At 40.5% G+C, this 21062-nt stretch overlaps 1 pseudogene; it reads right to left on the reverse strand.

The window, feature by feature from the left end:
- Positions 1-4459: 4459 nt before the first annotated feature.
- On the reverse strand, positions 4460-19465 carry LOC135476711 (cytochrome P450 3A24-like; annotated as a pseudogene).
- Positions 19466-21062: the final 1597 nt, after the last annotated feature.

The raw sequence follows: 21062 nt of genomic DNA on the forward strand, positions 1-21062 counted from the left end.
CGTCACTGACTAAAGGCAATTTTGGTAGCGAATTGGTATATATATATATATATATATATATATATATATATATATATATATATATATATATGCTGGTCGTATGAGTGAAATATTCTTTATACCGGGTAAAACACCACTGAAATCAGTACCAAAAAAAAGTTACGACGAAGCGCCGGGAGATTTCGGCGCCCTGCTTCTCCCCACCACTATGCTGCTGTATAAATGAAATACACTCTACTTCGAAGTAAAAGACTGATCACATTAGTAAAGAAACAGTCACAATAAACGGCAAGATTAAATGACAGTTTTTACAGTTCAGTAGTGGTTTGAACTATACAGAGCCAGAAAAACGGCCAGTTTGTTACAGCATGTTAATACTGTGGGTGCAATATGCCCGAGTTTTACGGGGTAAAATTTGCTTAAGCATAACGATAGACCATCACGTTTTTTGCAGGTTCGACATACGAGTCTGATCTATGGAAGTGGTATGTATCTGTTTTCTGAACGTTGAAATGTCGGTGCAAGAAAATGTCAGAAGGGACAGCGTTTCATCAGGGATAAATGATGACGCTGCGTTGTTCACGTATTACTGCAGAATATCGGGTCTTGTTGAGTAAAATTGGAAATATGAAGCTCTATAGTGTAAGTACTTTAGGGCCAGCTCGAAGAAGCTAACAAAAAGTCTTGCACCAGCTTGAGGTTTTTGTAATATAACAACTCATATTTGCATGATCACATGGACCTTGCTAGGTGACGTGAAATGTGGCTAGAAGCGTTCAGTTTGTTGGCTTTACCATAATATTTACATGGGATTATTTAGGATTACAGGGTATGAAATGGCTTGTTGGGTACCAAATGAACCGAAACTCAATCTACTGGTATATCGAAAATTGATTGTCTCTCAACAGTGCATAAGGGCTAAGCTAGGATGGTCGGCCATGGAGAGAGTAGGAGGAATGTGACAAGTTTTGTTCCTACGTCAGTAGATTCTGTCAGAGATGGGAGAATGTTGTTGTTCATTGTTTAAATGATAATGTCTTCACAATAGCGTAAAGCGAAGAAATCTATCGAATAAATCTTCGGGAAGATCTCCTGCAGGAGACCTCGTTTAGGTAAATATAAAAACTGAACTTAACAGGTTTAAGCAGAATGAGGCAAACCAGGTTTAGTGAAACAATGAAAGAGCGTGTAGTAAGAAGACTTGATGAAGAGACAATTTGAGACTGGAACACAAAGCATAGTGAACAAAGCAAAGGAAGCCGACCTCCAGTTCTCTTGATGTGTAACAGAAACGATTTTAGCGTTACAAAGCCCTTGTACTTCTTAAAGGCTCTACACTATATCCAAACTGCTTTAGTTTTTGCTACATTTATTTTAGGCCCGAGTGTTTATAAAACAAGGAAAGACACGAGGTTAGTGTTGTAAGGCCTACAGATTTACAGACATGAAATGAGAAAGTAACGAGCGCATTTCCCCTAATCAGGATATAAACTGAACGGATTTTCCAACTGACTTCTGTACGCTTAACCTGACTGGTTTACATGACGTACTAGCATCCAGAATTACATAGTCGTGAGCCCTTTAAAACATGGTCATGTCTACAGCTGATTTTTGCCCCAGATTCTCAGTCCGAAATGTTTGTTCCTACGTGAGACGGAAAGGGTTCACTATCGCTTATCTATCTGTCTCTCGCGTGTCTCTCGGCTATCTTTAGATGCGTTGACTTTCTTAATTGCATTTGAACAGTTGTATTATGTCAGAATAGTGTTGTTGACTAGATGTTACGTCATTAACCTCCATAACATTGTCATTTAACCCACAAGGAAAAACTGAACCATGCTCCAACTTCCAAAACAGTTCCCCATCAAGGATTCGACATCGAAAACCGTATCCTTTTGAAGATAAATTATGTCCATTTCTTGAATGCTAAAGTGATCGCAACCATAGGCGGAGAAAAAAAACTGTTTGCTATTTAGCAACTGTTTTTCACAGATTGATTTTCTGGTGTCATATACCCTTTGATGAAATTTTTGGGTCGTCTTTCCAACATACTGTTGACCACACCTTTTGCATGAAACAAATAAATGCAGTAATGTGATAATTTACAACTTAGATTAACGTAAGCAGTACGTTAGTATGGTTTACTAGTCAGAGATGTACTGAAGTTATTTGATGTGTTTGAAATTGGACATGTTAGACCGTTCTGATGTTCCCACACTTAAAGGTAATAAATTTGGAATTTTAATCAGCATGCGTTAAAGAGTCTGGATTTTACAATGATTATTTGAATCCCTTGGCCGTCTCCATTGTGGGCGAACCCACATCTTGTCCGGGGAGAATACTTCGATACTTACGGACTTCCATCACGCCTTGGCTGGAGAATCTGGTCAGGGGAGTGCACACGCAATATTGCGTGTAATGTTTAACCCAGCGGGACGATGCCTTCCGTGGCCAAAAGGGTTAGCACGCCAGCACAGCGCAATGACCCAGGAGCCTCCCACTAATGCGGTCGCTGTGAATTCATGGACCAGCTCATACATGGGAAGGCTTGCCAGCAAGCTGCGAATAGTCGTGTGTTTCCCCTTGGCTCCAACCGGTTTCCTCACACTATAATGCTGGCCGCCGTCGTATAAGTGAAATATTCTTGAGTGCGACGTACGATAACGACGTGATCGATCGGGTGGACCACCGGTTTGCCGTCACCTGTCGAAGGTCCAGAGCGGTATAAGTGCCGTTTCCTACACCCGAGTGAAGGAGTCTATGCAGCTAAAGCAAAACTTGCCTGTGGTGACGCGGCAGTCGTAGGCTTTGATGCACTTAGTTTTACTATAATTACGGGTGAAATAATAATGAATGTCCAGTAATTTATTTATATATTTATTTATTCATTGGATTTACGTCGTACTTCACTAAATATTTCACTAAATCGACGGCCGCCAGCATTATGGCAGGAGGAAACACTCGACCATCCGCAGGTTGCTGCCCAACCTTCCCACTCACGGATTGAGAGTGACCTCACCTGGGTCATTGCGTTGCGCTGGAGTGCTAACCCTTCTCGGCCCCTTAGGACCCCTCTACAAATTTACGCTGTGGAGTGGCGAGGCACATGTCATTATTGTTGCGCTTGATTAAACACTACAAATCACCTGACTTGATCAAGGATCAGCTTTACCTTCACCGGCATGGTCAAGTTTAGGTCATACCTTCCCGAGTTGAAGCCGAGGCCAGGGAGTTGTTCGATATAGGCCACGAATTTTGTCTCGAACTCGCCGAGTGTAAGACCGTTTGTTGATGGTATTGAGGTAAGCTATCATCCGTTCAATGAAAAGCGTGGGGATCGCTCACATGCTGACCGTGTCTGGTGACGTTGCAGTTCACATTAACTCTCATGGGACATTAGCTACTGATATTAAACCTTCAGCCCCTCTAGTGTGGCTTTTCGTAAAATCCGACTAATTTACCTACCACTGGTGAAAAAAACAGTAGAACCCTTGTTCTTAACATTTCCTTCTCGGCTTTCCCTAAGGAAATACCATCGTACGTGTCCTGACAGTATTGCGTCTTAATTTCCTGTAGGTCAACCCCAAAACAAAACAAAGCAATGGTTGCCATGTGGAGAGGTTAAATGACTTCCCGACAACACGACAGTCCCGAGCATGGCGTATCTGTGTGGCATACAAAAATTACTCGTACGCAAGACGACAAAGGCGTGGGGAGGTGGGGCTGGATTCTCTCTCTTCCGTGGTAATTATGGTGACAGTGATTGCCTTGAGTTGGAAGTTGGCTGTGATTTGCTATTATCGACTCGGAATGACCTTTCATAGTTTGTCACGAGTTGTAAACAAATATCGGGCTTGCCGCTAAAATTCTGCATACTGTGCCTTTCATCTCGTGTGTACTGGGCCTGGTTTTTCAGTGTGGCAGTGCTAGGCCTATAATTACGGGATCTGCCAGCAGGCATGTTACGTGGGGACAACGTTATGTGACCGAAATGGTATTGAAAGTGGTGTTTAAAAACCAAGCATCCTGATAATGGACCCAACTGAATGGAACTGCTATTCCATAACGTATGTGTAAAAGTTCACTAGCTGTAATAATAATGATAATAATAATAACGTTTTAAGAATTTTTTTTTTAAATTTTAGACACAATGTTACATATCTGTCACATGACTAATAGTCTATAGTCAGCTAGTACTAGGCATTCTACAAAGTATGTACTCAATGTCTACAAGATAAAGACGACACATCCCACAATATGTATAGGCCTATCCACTTTTTATTCATTTATTTATTTATTTGATGTTTTAAGACGTAGTCAAAAATATTTCACATATACGACGTCAGCCAGTTGGAGGAAACTTGGGCAGATCCGGGAGAAATTCTACTGATTGTCAGCGTGTTTAAAATGTATAGTAGACATTTTAAGGAAATCCAACAATAATTGTGTAATACATGTATATATTTAAGTAGGTATCAGTAAAAAATATGGTTTTATTTACTCACGAGGGTACAAAGTGAATATAAAAATATAAATGTCTTATTCAGGATTTAATGTACAAATGAATGTCATTACGTTAGTATATACAAACTTTGTCAAGAGATATGGAAACAGTCATATTTTCAAAGCTGTAGAAACAGTGTATAGAATTAGATATAGGTCGTTGTCGCCATCATTTTCTTCGTTCACATTGTCCAACACGGATACATCATTGTCTTTACTCCCTGTGTACGGCCGTCACCCACACTCCACTTTTAGTGCTCGACAGTAATTGGTTATTCCCAAACTTCAAGGGTTTCTACAATTAAAATACACCACCGAACACAATTACTCAAAATCTACCCAACAAAAAAAAAACAAAAACAAAAAAAACAAAATTGAGTGAAGGTTTGTCATGTACAAAGCGAAGGGCGATGGTTTCCCAATAGGCGGAATTTCATGTATATTATAACTAAGTTATTCACGCGCTGAGAATAGTCATGTCCATTGCAGACAGCCGTGACGTCAAAGAAAAATGACGTCAGCCGAGATCGTCACGCTTATACCTGTGTAGGGTATAAATTATTTAAACTCCCGATGTGATTCGAGAGGCACACCCTTTTCGAGAGGCACAAATGACAATTCTTTAGAAACTTCTAGAAGTTAGAATGTTCAAAGGCGTTCAGCTTCTCAATTTTCTCCATCAGGTTTTCTTCAATTTTTCGGACACTTATTTAGACTCTCATGTTATAATAAATGTGATCAAAAATAGTTGCCTAATATTTTTGACAGGTCACATATTACAGTTGGACTTTTTCTACCTTCATCGATAAAAGAGTTCGAACTTGAAACTACCGTATTAAGAAAATATGGACAACTTCCTTAATAGTAAATTTCCCCTACAAGCACTTAAAAGATCAAGTATATAATGGAAATATTCAGGCTGTTATACTTACAGTTTTGCTGTTGGGGACAAATCTGTACTTCTGTAAGAGTTGAACAGTGATAACCTTCATCTCAAACAAAGCCAGTCTCATTCCGATACAGTTCCTGGGACCGTACCCGAACGGGATCCACTGAAGTGGGTGGTGCTTCTCCTTGTTTTCCGGGGAGAATCTGACCAATGAAAATCACGCACAGTATTACATTATCTGTTATTTGGCCAATAAAATCATGCAAGTACTGTCAGGAGACCTAAAATGACGACAGGTCATACGAATCTGATGAATAAAATGTACATAAAATTATCACGAAAGACCACTATGTTTTTTTTATCTATTCGGCTAGTTGTTCCAGTTATCTGACAGTATCTGAGAGCAAAGGGGAAAGTCTTGAAGTCATTTTTCTTTTTAATACAAGGGTGAAGATTATACCCGGAATAAAAGTACATTCGCACCTTTCTGGATCAAAGACTTCCGGGTCGGGCCAGTAGCCGGGTCATGGTGGATCATGTAGATGGTAAAGCCACGCCCATTCCTGCTGGAATGTGAACACCTCTAACTGTGCAGTCACGATTGCATATCCTGTCCATTCTACAACACCACAAAACAAAGGTGTCAGTGTATCAACAAAACAGCATACTGAACATCTCCAGGAACAGAACTGGTTGTGAATTGCCTGAAATAAACCCACACTGCCATTCACATAATTTGACGTATACAAGACACTTTAGAAGCCAAAATAAAGTACGCAATATATGAATATGGGTTTTCCTCAGGTATACCGTGCTTACCTTGCGATGGGAGGGTTGATGCGCAGTCCTTCTTGGATCACCTTGTCCAGGTAAGATAGCTTGCTGATGCTTTCATAATCCGGCATTTTGCCCTAAAATGAGAAAGACCAATACTATAAAACCGTGCACCGAAGCCAACAAGCGGTAAACATTTTTATATTCGCATAATATTTGGAAAGTGTTTGAGTATGACGGTCAATTTAACGATAGTAAGGATCTAGGAAGAATCTTTAGTCAGGCGTCAAAGAAGTGATAAATAATACCATTCGCATAATATCTTAAGCACAGTGCGTTGATATGGTAATGATGTGCTATTCATTTAAATAATAGCCTATTATTTATTTATTTGATTGGCTTTTTACATCATGCTTAAGAATATTTCACTTATCGGACAGCGGGCAGCATTCTGATGGGAGAAAACCATGCTAAGTCCGGGAGGAACTCACGACCATCCGCATGTTGGTGGCAGACCTTTCCACGTACGGACGGAGAGGAAGCCAACTGGTGTTGAACTCGCGTCGATCACATTGCTGAGAGCCTCCTGGTTCATTGCGCCGCGATGGACAGCTAACCACCACAGAGGCCTAGCCCCAAACGTTTTAGATTTGAGACTAGAGTGAGCGGAAATGTAAGCTCTCGTCAGTCAGTCTACGTGATAAGTGTGCCCATGCTGTCGGAATTAATGCATTTTGTTTATTTTTTATATTTATTTATTTACTTGATTGTGACTTTGCGCAATATTAGGAGTAGGCCACCGACCTTTGACAACCTTCTAACCATCTTTTCCACGGGAGAATCAGTGAGCTGGTTTAAACCTTCATCTAGTTTGTCCCAGAGACTGAAAGACATAGACTTTCAACCACAAAACCACGGTCCACTCCGTTATGAATGATCAGCCAGGATGTAGAATTCGTGAGTGAGTGTGTGAGTGAGGGTGGCTTACATCCGGGTAGTACTCGTCGATCTTGGAGATAAGTCTGTTCATGTGTCAGGATTCATGGCCAGGTGCTAGAAAAGGTGTGTGTGTGTGTGAGTGACAGGTGACTTACATTCGGGTAGTGCTCGTCGATCTCGGCGATGAGTTTGTCCATGTGGTCAGGATTCATGGCCAGGTGGTAGAACAGGTGGGCCAGTGTCGAGGCCGTGGTGTCGTAACCCGCCGTGAAGAACAGGATGGAGGCTGCCAGAATCTCAGAGTCAGTCAAGCCTACAAGATCAGTAACAGTCAGGAACAGGTTAAAAAATTCAATCATACCTTCTGGCCACGTCTAGGGGTGAGCAGGGCGTGGAAAATTTGCTAAGACACTTGTCAGTAACGTTAGTGTTACTTTACGCAACCTAAGATTCGTTGAAGACATGTCTTTCACAAATATGGTGAGCAATTTATCTATTTCACACGAGGGAAAACTGGTCAGTAACTTGCCGAAGGCGGGTAGTTTACACCGGGCACTCCAGTTTTCTCCACCCATAACACTGACCGTCATTATATAAGTCACTAACTCTTCAAAACCAGGTCCGTGGTTTTTCCCGGACACTCTGAGCGGCTTTTTTGTGAGATAAAATTGTAAATAGATATTGTAAATAGATTTTAATGAATGTTTTGTTTTCAGATGACTGAAGAGAGAAGTTGTAAAGTATGGTACTGGTTACTTGTCTGTGTTGGCTTGCATTACAACTACAATATCTGTGTAAGATCACCGAGGAAGAGACAAGTTGTACAGTGTGGTACTGGTTACTTGTCTGTTTTTGTTTCCTTACTACTACAATATCTGTTTAAGATCGCCGAGGAAGGGACAAGTTGTAAAGTATGGTACTGGTTACTTGTCCGTGTTGGCTTGCATTACAACTACAATGTCTGTGTTAGATTGCCGTACAACTAACTCACACAAGCTAGGGTTAACGAAAACGTATATGCTCACACCTGAGCTCATGCAAACACCTCCACTTTTCTAATCCCTCATAACATCTCGCTCCGTTTTGCTACGGTGGACTAAGGCGGCGTTGAACAATATTATGGCGGTTGAAGTAACATTCTCCATGCTAAATGAGATCCACGAAGACTACCTTGTCCTTTCCTTTTGTCCTTCCAGTAACCATCGTCCCCTTCAGACTCATGGACTGTTCCGTTACTAAGGGAACCTCTCGTGTTTCCCGACATTGATTGGGCTTCTTTCTCTGCGTTGATCATTAGTTGTAAGAAGTCAGAATATTTCTAAAGATAACAGAAGTGAAATACATGCAGACATCATAAACTTACCTAAAATAAAACACCTTCACGTATTGAGTGGCAGCAGCAGACCTTACACACTTAAAAGACAACCAATCATTTATATATGTATATTTATTATTCAGGAAGAGAGAGGGACACACACATAAACGGCCACATCCATTTTGTTTCAACGTGCGTGATAACTCTATGAATAGAGTTTTCAACAGGAATTCTTAAGAAATTATGGGATGCGCCATTTATAAGAAGGCACCAACGCAATGTCGCTTCAATAGTACCCGCATCTCACATAGCTAAAAGGGAAAACTGGCTTCGGGTGACGTCTGCAAAAACAGCTTCAAGGGTTATTGAAGTAACTCTCGTCTGATTGGTTAAAATTAATCAAATGGGAGAGCTTTCGATTTTCTCAGTGTGCGTGAGTTTGCCTATTTTGAAATGCAACATGAAACAAATGAAAATGTATGCTTTTAAAACTTCATGTGCAATACATTACCACGCATGTTGGTTTAGTTTTGCCCTTTTCTTTCAAGTCTATACGACAATTTAGTTTTCGCACATACCCCCGGGTTGTTTCTTCGCTCTGCCAAGGCTTGTTTCAAGACATTACTAAAGAAGTCTATGGAATCTTTCGGCGAGACTTGCATTTTGAAAACCTTGATTAAAGGTTTCAGAAACGGAAAGAAAACTGAAAAAAAAGAAGTAACTTGATTAACTTCACAAAGGTAAAATCCACCATCGCCATTTATATCATTTATGCTCGTATTACGTGAAAATTGACAATAATGTGGGAGGAAACGAAAAATATACAAAGGCTTTCATGCATGAACTCTCGGGTAGAAGTATGTTGAAAGTTAGAAAAAAATGGACATTCTTGTCGAAGAACTTAAAGTATTTAGTGGACCTTTAAAACTTTTGTAAATATTTTAACATTAGCTTTACAACATGAGAACGAAAAATGAGCAAATATAATTAATTAGTTATTTACGAATAGCCATATCAATGGACGGTCACACTGTTTAACACTTACACAAGATCATAAAGGTCAGGTTGAGCAGGGAAAAGTCGAAAAATTTCCTAGCGTAATTGATAAAAGGATCGTTTGGTGTGTTCTGAGTGTCCAGTTTAATGCCAAACGCTGTGGCAGCGATGACGTCCATGGTGTAGGCTCCAGTATGTCTGAAACATTACAAAACAATTCAGTGTTTTATAGCCTCCCGTCTACGATCTCTGCTAAAAAAGTTCACCGATCTGACGCAAATGGATAATTAACATAATCCAGAGTGACCAGGGCAAACGACCGTATCATGGTAAACCGTGAGGTGTTTTTGTTAAAAATTTATGACATATTTATTTATTTATTTGTTTGATAGGTGTTTTTACGCTGGCAGACCTTCCCACGTACGGTCGGAGAGGAAGCCAGCATGAGCTGGACTTGAACTCACAGCGACCACATTGCAGGGGGTTCCCGGAACATTGCGCCATTCCGGCGTGCTAACCACCTCGGTCCCCGTGATAGTGAAAAAGGGAAGGAGCGAAGGTGCACACATGGCCAGATTTGACCAAATTCGTTGATGGAAATCGGGCTATAAGTAGTGTAAGTGTTTTCAGTGAGTTGTGACGTCAGGTTTGGCTGAAGTTTGTTAGAAATGATAGACTCGATAGTCAACAATCTGTCTCTGTGTAAGTTTTGTCAACTGAAATGGAGATACGCCTACAGTTCGACTAATGGAAATTTGTACTCGTTTGCCACGGTATTTTGCTCATAATGTTCACTATGTTCATTGGTAAACATGGGTTATGTCATTTTTCACTCGTATGACAAAACCAGGTGTCTCTCGACAGAACCTCTAACCATGGTCGCCAGATTCTGACGTGAAGAGAATAATCGAGACGATATCTTTGAAATAAGCTATCAAGTTCTGTGACTTGGGTAACATGGTTTTCAAATCAAATCATTTGCAACACTAGTCGTGATTACAATCGTCCACCACGTCGTTGTGCATGCCCGATTGATTATCATAACAAAACCACTTAATAAATCAGCATTGTTTTCAAGCAGACAATCATGCTTACTGCTTCATGTCGACCGGCTCTCCGGTGTCCGCCTTCTTCTTCAGCGTGTTCACAAACGTCTGTCCGGCATCGACGATCATGTCTGTCATCTGTCAAATAGTGTAAATATTACGATCATATCCCAGTGGGATAAAGAAAACGTGTCCCACGTCTACTTATATTTATCAAAAATCTCACATGGTAAAATGTCAACATTTAAGTGTTAATCATGCAACATGTTAAATGCTGTGAACTGTGACCTTAAAATGTTAGGCAACGTTATGATTGCACGCAGATTATTAAAAGAAAACCAAATACCACTTTTTTTAAGACTCGCGTGATGACAGAAATAATAAGCAACAAGACATATGTGAACTTATCAAGCACATACACGTCCTGCTAGCATGACGTGACCTTGACTGACCTTTTTCAGTTTGCCGCCGCTGAAGGTCGGCGTGAGGGAGTTACGGTTGTGGCGCCAGTCGTCATTCTCCATTAGGGTGAGGAACTCCGTCACTGGCGGCTCCGCCACCTCCAAGATCCCAAAGTTCTGGCAAAGAAGAACAGTTACAGTCAAAGATGGTGAGTATCAACGCCCAACAGCGCTCTTCATGTTCAAGAGGTAACGCAACATTGCTTAAGCCAACCATATACAGTTTATCATGCGTGCATACTCAAGTATAGTGAAAGCGTAACATACAAAATATTAAATGTTTAATAAACCAAATGACATGCTTCAATTGTGAACAGGCGTTTCACGCACTCAATCAGTGTGACTTGTCAGAGACATGATTCTTTTTATAACTTAATGATTTTATAACAACTGAACGTTTTACCATTAAGAAATTAATTAGCACGTAAATAAACTTGATTTTAGCTTATGCACAATGAACTTGCATCAAAATTTTATCAGACAATTTGGAAAGTTATTGCATGGAAAGCTATGACAAATCAAGGCCATGGTGAAATATGCAAATAACGCAATAAAGCTCAAAGGTTATTAAAAGAATGATCTCCGTCCATTTACCAGTTGATTTGTTTTGTGCATGTTCTTGTTTTTTTTTCTTCTTTAATCTGTATGTTTCATTAATCAGTCGACTCATACAGTATATCAGTATGAAGAGAATGGTCCGAAATATCCTACTGTCACTGAATACCTACTCTTCTGTTGGTAAATGAGCTGAATTCCTTCACAGTTATCTCCCTTAACATTTCGGCGTCTCCAACGACCAGTAGCGAATGGGACCCTTCAAAATGGCTGAAGCAGAAATCAAATGTGGTGTAAATATTACACTGTGTGACAATTCTCGATATTTAGGAGTAGACTGGTGTTAAACACATGATTACACCTGCTTAGGAAGTTGATTAAAACTTATGTTGGCCCATGATGATATCGCCATTTATCATTAATTAATCCTCTAGCGGATTCCGGTTGGAGGGATGCTCTGAGTGATAGTGGTAGTGGCGGGATGGTGGTATGGGTGGAGGATGGGGGTGGTGGGAAGAGGTGGGGGTGGTGGGATTGTGGTAGGAGTGGTGGGTAGGGATGGTGGTAGGGGTGGCGAGTAGGGGTGGGGGTGCAGCAGTTTGACATATCTTTTGTGCCAGGGCGAGTCAACGCCGTCAAAATGTTGCCGCCACTAAAGCACCATGCCAAAGGCATTGGATATGACACCCCACCCAGCCACATTATATAACACTCTCTCACCTCTCAGTGCTGAGTGCTAGGCGAGATAGCAGCAAGGTAATTAATTAGACGCATCGAATCAACCATTGAGGGGCGTCCACAAATAAACTACATAAAGATAAGTTGTCACTCCTTCTCGGTTATATACCGTATTTTCGTAATGCATAGGTTACTTCCCTTGACGCAAGGTATCAGTGCAATTATCCAATGACGTCATCATTCGGAAGTACCGCTGTGATGGAATTTAATCTTTCACAATGATTAATTAAATCCTTGAAAAGGGAAGCAACCTATTGTATTACGAAAATGCGGAATTCTGTTGTTGATTAAATCCCATCACACTGGTAATTCGAGATGCCAACCGCACTGGATTATCGCTATGATGCCATCAGTCAAGTGAAATAGACTTTATACTATGAAAATACAGAAAATGTCACATTGCAGCCTAGTATTTAATGTGCCGGCACTGGTATGTTTTTGAAATAAGAATTTCTTACTTACTTCATTTACTTTGACTGTTGTTTAACGGTAATCTCAAAAACTATTCACTTGTTTACAATTTGCGGTAAACTTTACAGGAGGAATAAACCGATGAGTGCAGGGTTAAACCACAGGCTTTTGGCAAGTTACTGGCGAACTTTTCCACCTGTGACATATATCTGAAACATACATGCTCACCATATTGGTATTAAGCTCATGGTACGATAGTTCACACAGTCGATCGCATGTTTTTCGTCAACAGCTGATTGTCGCCAAGGTTCACGAACGCTGGGAGTCAGAGAATCTACAACCCATTGTCCGCAACTGATCCGAAACTTCCTCGTGTCGTGTGGTTGGAATCGCGCGTGCTACCTCTGAGCCACGTTCCGCCCCTAGACATTACAATGATATCACTCTAAAGTCTGAGATATGCTAGAATGCATCCGTTATAACGACAGATATTTCTGTTAAACATAGCACAAATACTCTCCTGTTCCAACATAAAGATTCACCGTATTATGCTATAATAACATACATTCAGATCACACACTTGATATTATACTTAACAGATATTTTTTAGTGTAACATTATATAAGTAGGATGGCTAATGTTTACATGAACGTACCCAAACACTCGCCCATACTTCTGGAACCAATCGGCGTAAGTTTCATTGAATCCCTGGAATCAAAAGACGTCAACACTGTTAACGAAGTGCGAAGTCAAATGTGACATATGATTGACGGAAGAGGCTCGCGGGTTTATTGTATCTTTTTATTATAATTCTTTTCTTATCCTAAAAGACAAAAAAATTCGATTCCATTTTGTTTGATTGGGGATTTATTGCCAATTTCAACTAAATAAAGCAATAACCCTTTTATCTGAAATCAAAATGTATAGTTCAGGGTCTTTGTCTTTCACATCTCAACATCAAATGGTGATGGTGTTAACAACACTAGATATGACTTGTCCTTTCTTCTGCTTATGCACGGGGACGTGTTAGTTGATACGTCTTCAGCATTTACATGAACGGTTAAGTGAAAACCCTTATAGACGTAAATTGACAAGGGGTCGGATTTCACTGATCACGTGGGTCCATCTGACATTTCACACTGTCTTTGCTGTTGTGTTCTTGACTTTTGCTTTATGATGTACACTTTCGTGTACTGCCACACACTTGTGTTTCTAGCACACTTTCATTCTAGCACACTTAGTAGGACATGTGTTTCCAGCACACTTGATTTGCTTCCAGCACTCTTGTTTAACCTGTATGCTGGACATCAATATTAAGACAAGATAAGTTGTCGACAACCAAAACACGAACCTTTATCAGCACTTCGTGGGCGTTTCCCATCACAGGCCATGGTGTAGGACCATCAACGTTTATCTTTTTGAAGATACCATTATTTCTTGTTGTGTACCTGAAACAAAGACACACCTAGCATTAGTTCTGGTTGTCTTTTCATTTCAGAAGTTGTGTTGACATATATGTATATCTTTCCTTATTTTTGAGCAGTTCAAATGAAAGTGGGGCCCATTGTTCAGAAGACTATAGGCAGCTATATTTGAATATAGAAGACTACAGTATAGAGAGCGAAACCAGAGCGGTGACGACAGTGTAATAGTTGGCAAATGCAGGTTCATGTGGCATCAGTTAAATAGCTTACCTGAGTTAAGTTTTTATTCTTTCATTCCTCCGTCGGAAGTAAGTTTGCCGTAAACACCAATCAAATAAATAAATAAATAGATAAATCAATGCTTTTATTGTTCATTACCCCATCGATTTATTAATCTTTTTATTTGAATGACTTTTAACGCCGTAGTTAAGGGTCTTAAATTCATACAATGGGGGTGACAAGAGTAAAACACCCTGGGGAGATTGAAGAAGATGGAAGACGGAGAGAAGACTCGCTGTTCTTAGGCAGCCGCAGACGCAACTTACTCCCCATCCTTTGACCCACCAGTATATAAAAATTTATAATCTGCATAGTTAGCCTTAATTTCAGCAAAACTTTGCTGAATTATAGGACTTTTATTGAATTTATTAGGTTTACGTAGATCAAATATTGGTTTAGGTTATGAAAGAAGCCAGGGAGGAGACTCCAGAAAAGACACAGGAGCTATATCCTTTAACTTGATATTAGCTTCCACAATATGGTCCCGCATGCGAAGACCAAACGGAGAGATCTTGACATTTATTAAATTTATCTACATGGATGGATTGAAAACACAGTTGTAGGCAGGGTTTGTTGGATGAACTTTAAGCTTTGTTGCATATTAAAGGCTTAGTTTAATACTCCGGTTATATGAAGAAGGCTCATTAGTTCAACTAGACTTCGAACTGAGACGAAAACCTGATAGATACATTAGAAACATGTGGAGAAGGTTTTAAAGAAGATATGCTAAATAAGAAAAAAATTCACGCCACACGTTCCCCACCTGAGCCTGAACCTGGGGTAACCCATCAAGAATCACACCAAGGAAACCACATGAGGTATGCTGGAATAGATGGCCTTAATATGCACACCCCACTCCCCACCACGAGCTCATCCGTCTCCCACCCAGTGAAGAAGATAGCACTTCATAGACGAACTACTCGACTAACCCAGGAACAACCGTCTAAAAAGCAATCTCGAAAACTAAATTCGAAAAAATCACATTTATTCTTTAAAGAGTGGTATTATTCAGAAATTTTATGACCACGCAGAGGTAAGACGTGATCAAACCAACCGCTCGGACCGGACCCATCCGTCCACCCGTCTCTCTTCAAGTAAGGGCTAAAGTGGCGTGTTGGGAGTAAAGATCTCGTAAGACCAGCACGCCCTCAGCCTCCACGACCCCATCCTCAGACATTACGGGTCGCAACTAACGGCAAACAGGTTGCTCCCTGGATTTCTCTTAGACAACCGCAAAGGTGTGAGCCCATTATATTCACTGGGCCCACACGAGAGAGATTAGTTGCCTTCTTCGACATCTTACCTAAAGGGGTGAGGTCCTATTCTTTTGACCCGCGGGGGCTCACCTCTGCGAGAACAAGGCCTTACTCCCCTAATCTAGAATCTTTTCATACGTGTTAAATAATTTTCACGACTTCCATGTACATTATTTACATTCATCACAAATAATTGTTACAAAAATACATTTCTCACGAATAAACCATAAGCATCACCAAAGAGTGATTGTCATATCTGGGACTATAAACTTGGCAATCGGAATCCAGTAAGGTACCGGTTTATCTACTACACACATTACATGTATTAGCTACACAAATAAGGGCAGTCAAGGTGACCTGGATATTTCAGTGTGCACTCAATCGAACTCATTTAAAATAAAACAGCGACTTTCTGACATCATCGATCATTTTGACTATGATGCTACCTTTATCACCCAATCATTTACATACGGTATGTAATGTGATTTCCAATGATTAAAAACATTCTAAAACAACTTTCATTACAAACACTGGCACATCACTGTTTTATCAAGGAGTTATAGGACAGGAAACAGGCCGATTAACCTGTTTACACTAAACAGATTCACAGAGAGCTTATAGGCCACATTGAATATGCAAAAGGAGGGCTTCCGTGGCCTAGTGTTTAGCAGGCTAGCGAAGCTTAATTACACATGAGCCTTTCATAAATGCGAACGCTGTGAGTTTGAATCCATTTCATGCTGGCTTCGTCTCCGGTTGTCTCCAAGCAGTCTCGGATGGCTGTGGGTTTCACCCTGGCTCTGCCTGGTTTCCCCCCACCCTAATGCTGGTCACCGTCGTTTAGACGAAATACAGCGTAAAGTTCTCATCAAAAAGTAAATAAATAAATATTCAAAAACCCATGAAATGGTCAAGCTGATTTTTTTTAATTTCGCCTGAGGTTATATTCAATAAACACAAAATTTTGATCAGTAATTTGAACAGAAACTAACGGCCAGTGAGAATGACGGGATTCATTGAATATGCAAACTTTTTGACCAATCGGGGTTGTTTTCAAATGATATCTGCGGCTCCAAAAAGTCAGCCTGTGCACAAAACTTTATCAAAATCAGAAAATATTTGGAACAGTTATAACCTGCGATGAATGAAAATTACGCAAATCACTGATTATGCCAAATTTGTAAATAGATGGGTATGGTTTTCGAACTGAATTAAAGCAAAATTTTAATGAATACAAAATTTTATCAAGATCGGACAATATTTGCAGAAGTAATTACACGGCAACTAAAGCGTCACAGAAGGACACACATACAGGCAAATCATTATTCCTTGCTTTTCGCGACAGCGTTGAGTTTGTTTAAAATAATACATTTGGTGAGAGGCTTAAGTCTCAGTGTGCCGCGCTGGCACGCTGACGACATCGGCCACGGAGGCGCCCTGGCAAAACTTCTGCATCAGTAGAGATCATATTCAAAACGATATTAATATCGCACTTAAAAATTAGGAAATAATTTTTGGAATATACATAACATAGGTCAGAGCTATTTAAAAAATGCACAATGATTTGGTCACGCGATCTGAATTCTGGAATGACAATTCGAAGTGTTGACAGATTTTTTATGTACGGATCCGTTCATTCTGTACAGATGCCCATGCAGTTCTTCTAGACCTACACATAATTATTACACTAATTCGTAATTAGTCGTACAAGTATTCTCTTCTTCATAGCAGAAGAAATGTATGAAGTAAGGACGCATTCGAGAGTCCTTTGTTTTGCAGTGTATACAGGACTGGGATCTGGCCGAAATGCTGGACAACTGACCAGAAGCTCTCTAGAATACGGGAGTTTCGAATTTGAACTCTTTTATCGTTGAAGATAGAAAGAGTCCAACTGTTTCATGTGGCATGGGCGTCTGTAAAAAGTGTCATAAAAAGTAATTTAGAGTGGAGGAGTGAAAGAGTGAGTGAGTGAGTGAATGAGTGCTTGGGGTTTAACGTCGTACTGAACAATTTTTACTGTGCAAATTTCAGCGTTGCCAACTTAAAGGCTATACATGGGTTTTCAGCCTGTAAAACTGCCTGAAATTCTTTTCTGAGTGAGTGAGTGAGTGAGTGCTTGGGGTTTAACGTGGTACTCAACAATTTTTCAGTCATATGACGACGAAGGAATCCTTAGGGTGCATGTACGTGTATTGTGCCTCCTTGTTACAGGACGGGTTTCCACCGCTCTTTTATTTCGTGCTGCTTCACTGAGACGGCTTACCGAAGGCAAGTAAGCCGCCCGCCCGAGCCATTGTACTGATACGGGTCAACCAGTCGTTGGAGGAGTGAAAGAGAAGATTGTGGATGTGAATGTTTGTGAGCTTGAGAGCTTTCTGCAGGATAGAGGTGTCATTAGTGTCTCTGGAAAAGGGATTTACCCGATTTCCTTTCTGGAATCACTATCAACTTTCGACTAAAAGTGTTGGTAGGTTCTTTTTGTACAGGCGAGTTCATTTTATACGGATGTCCATGCAGTTCTTCTAGACCTACATATAATTATGACACTAATTCGTAATGTCAAGCGAAGGGTGACCTGTACATATCTATTAATTAGTCGTATATGTATTTCTTCTTCACAGCACTGTAACAGTCGCCATATTAGGGGCATCTGTGGCTCAGTTGGTTAGCGCGCTATCGCAGCGTAATGACCCAGGAGTCTCTCACCAATGCGCGGTTGTGAGTCCAGCTCATGCTGGCTTCCTCTCCGACCGCAAGTGGAAAGGTCTGGATACAACCTGAGGATGGTCGTGAGTTTCCCCCGGGCTATGCCCGGTTTCCTCCCACCATAGTGCTGGCCGCCGTTGTATAAGAGAAATATTCTTGAGTACGGCTTAAAACATCAATCAAAAAAAAAAAATAGTCACCATATTTTGTGCGGACGAAATTATGAAGTAAGGCAGCATTTAAGAGTCCTTTGTATTGTATTGTGTAAATAACTAGCAGCATGCCAAAATGTTGGACAACTGACTAGAGGCTTTCTAAAATGCGAAAGTTTCGAGTTCGAACTCTTTTAACGTTGAAGGTAGAAAAAGTCGAACTGTATCATGTAATCATGTAAAAAATGTTAGGCAACTAATTTTGATCTCATTCTCTATAACTTAGATTGAGAATCTGAATTTTTGTGAACCTGAGAAGTTTCTGAAGGAAAGAGGTGTCATTTGTGCTTCTGGAAAAGGGTGAAACAGGTGATCAGTAAATCAATTTCAAAAAGGTTGCCTAAAGTTTTTCACATTCACGTGGCAGAGTAGGACTGTTTTTACCTTGGACGACAAAAGAGTTCCAACTTGAAACTTCCCTATTGCAACACTATTGCCATAACTATAGAATACATGGGCCATACACCTGCACTGGTCTTCCACGCACTCGTCACTTATCCTATTTCTTCCTACATGATTTATTCATTTATTCTTTCATTTATTCGTTCATGCATTTGATTGTTGACAACATACAGTGTCAAATATGCTTTCGACTAAACTGATGAGAGGCTCCTGGGTCATTGCTCAAGCCTATTTCACTTATACGACGTCGCGCTATAAATGCATTAGTGTTAATTACATACTGACGAGTATATATATGAAGTACAGTATGTAATATACGATGTGCCACAAATTGTTAGATACGCTCACCAGTATGCGTAAAATGCAACATACAGTGTCAAATAGGCTTACCAGTAAAACAGGAACAGAACCGTCAGTAAAACGACGACCCAAATCGGGACGTTGATCAGGCCAAGGGCGTTCATGCTTGATGCCCAGTTCTTAATTCAGCTCGCAGAGCCGTCTATGTTCTCTCCGCTCGGTCCACCAGTAAACGTTTGCTAGCTCCATTTATATATAAAGCAGGTCACAAAGTAGAACGACTCTATTCAGATACTTACTTACGAAAAAAAATAGGTCAAACTGCTTATACACGTGTGTAACTGAGTGCGTATATTGCACAATCAGGGGCTTTGTAAAAGAGCATAGGTATGTCATCATTACCTATCTCTGCCTATTATATATACACTTCAAGTTGACACTTCAAGTTGACACTTCAAGGGCTGTCTGCGCACTTCATATTGCCTTTTGCTGGCTAACATACATGTACCTATCAGACTGACAGATGTAGTTTTAAGTAGTCTTGACGGCTGAACACCCATCTATAGCTTTTAGCTTTTAAGTTCTGGCCAGTGTCAAATCAGTCATCGAGTTTATGGTATATGTCGGTTACATTTCTTTCCCAGTTTAATGGTATAAAATATATTTTAAAAAAGCACAGGTGAGGTGCCTCACATTAACACGTGAGCGTTGTTTTACAAGATAGTTTATACATGTGAATGAGAAATACAAAGAGATATGCCTGTTTTTAAAGCCCATGACAGGCTAACGTGCCAGTCATGCGGGCAGATGTCATTCAGAAAAGAGGACCGGCACGGATGGCACAGTTGGTAGAGCGTCCGCTTCGGGACCGGTAGATCTAGGATCAATCCTTGATCGAGTCACACCTAAGACTTTAAAAGAGGAAGTTGTAACTTCCTCGCTTGGCGTTCAGCATGAAGGGGACAGTGCAACGACTGGTTGACCCGTATCAGTATAATGGCTCGGGCGGGACGGCTTACTTGCCTTCGGAAAGCCGTCTCAGTGATGCAGCACGAAATAAAAGAGCGGTGGAAATCCGTCCTGCAACAAGGAGGCACGTACATGCACCCTAAGGATTCCTTCGTCGTCATATGACTGAAAAACTGTTGAGTACGACGCTAAACCCCAAGCACTCACTCACTCACTCACTCAGAAAAGAATTTCAGGCAGTTTTACAGGCTGAAAACCCATGTATAGCCTTTACGTTGGCAACGCTGAAATTTGCACAGTAAAAAACAAGCGTCTCGATTTAACACACATAAACATATGACCTTTGGTATGGAATGTTTCGTACATTAACGGAGGGGTTTCGATACAGAATAACGTATACATATGGCATACATACATATATCGTCAGCCTGACCATAGAGGTAGAATATTCTAGCTGCATTGCCAGGCCCAAGCGTCATGGGTTACAGTCCATTGCAAGAGGTTTGAGGTATGTCGTCATGTTGCCAATCAGGACGCAATCATGTACGAAATAACTTATGTTATTGCACGTATGTGATGACAAAACAGCATTTTGAGTAATTCAAGAATACTGACGTATAAGAAACTGCAATTAACATCAGTGCATTCTTAAAAACTGACTCTACTTAAGCAATGTTTAATTTAAGCATTTAGATAAACATTTAGAATAAACCCTGACAGATGTAAATTGCCAAGAGGTCGTATTTCACCAGTTACGTGTGGCCATTTTCCCTGCTCTAGACTGAACATTCCGATGGTCAAAGTCGTCCAAAGAAAATAATTATTTACTTATTTCGGTTACAGGTTAACGCCTTAATCAGGAACGTTTCACTTCTCCTCGTGAGTGG

This window comes from Liolophura sinensis, chromosome 10, assembly GCF_032854445.1.
Source record: "Liolophura sinensis isolate JHLJ2023 chromosome 10, CUHK_Ljap_v2, whole genome shotgun sequence".
Taxonomy (NCBI): Eukaryota; Metazoa; Mollusca; class Polyplacophora; order Chitonida; family Chitonidae; genus Liolophura; species Liolophura sinensis.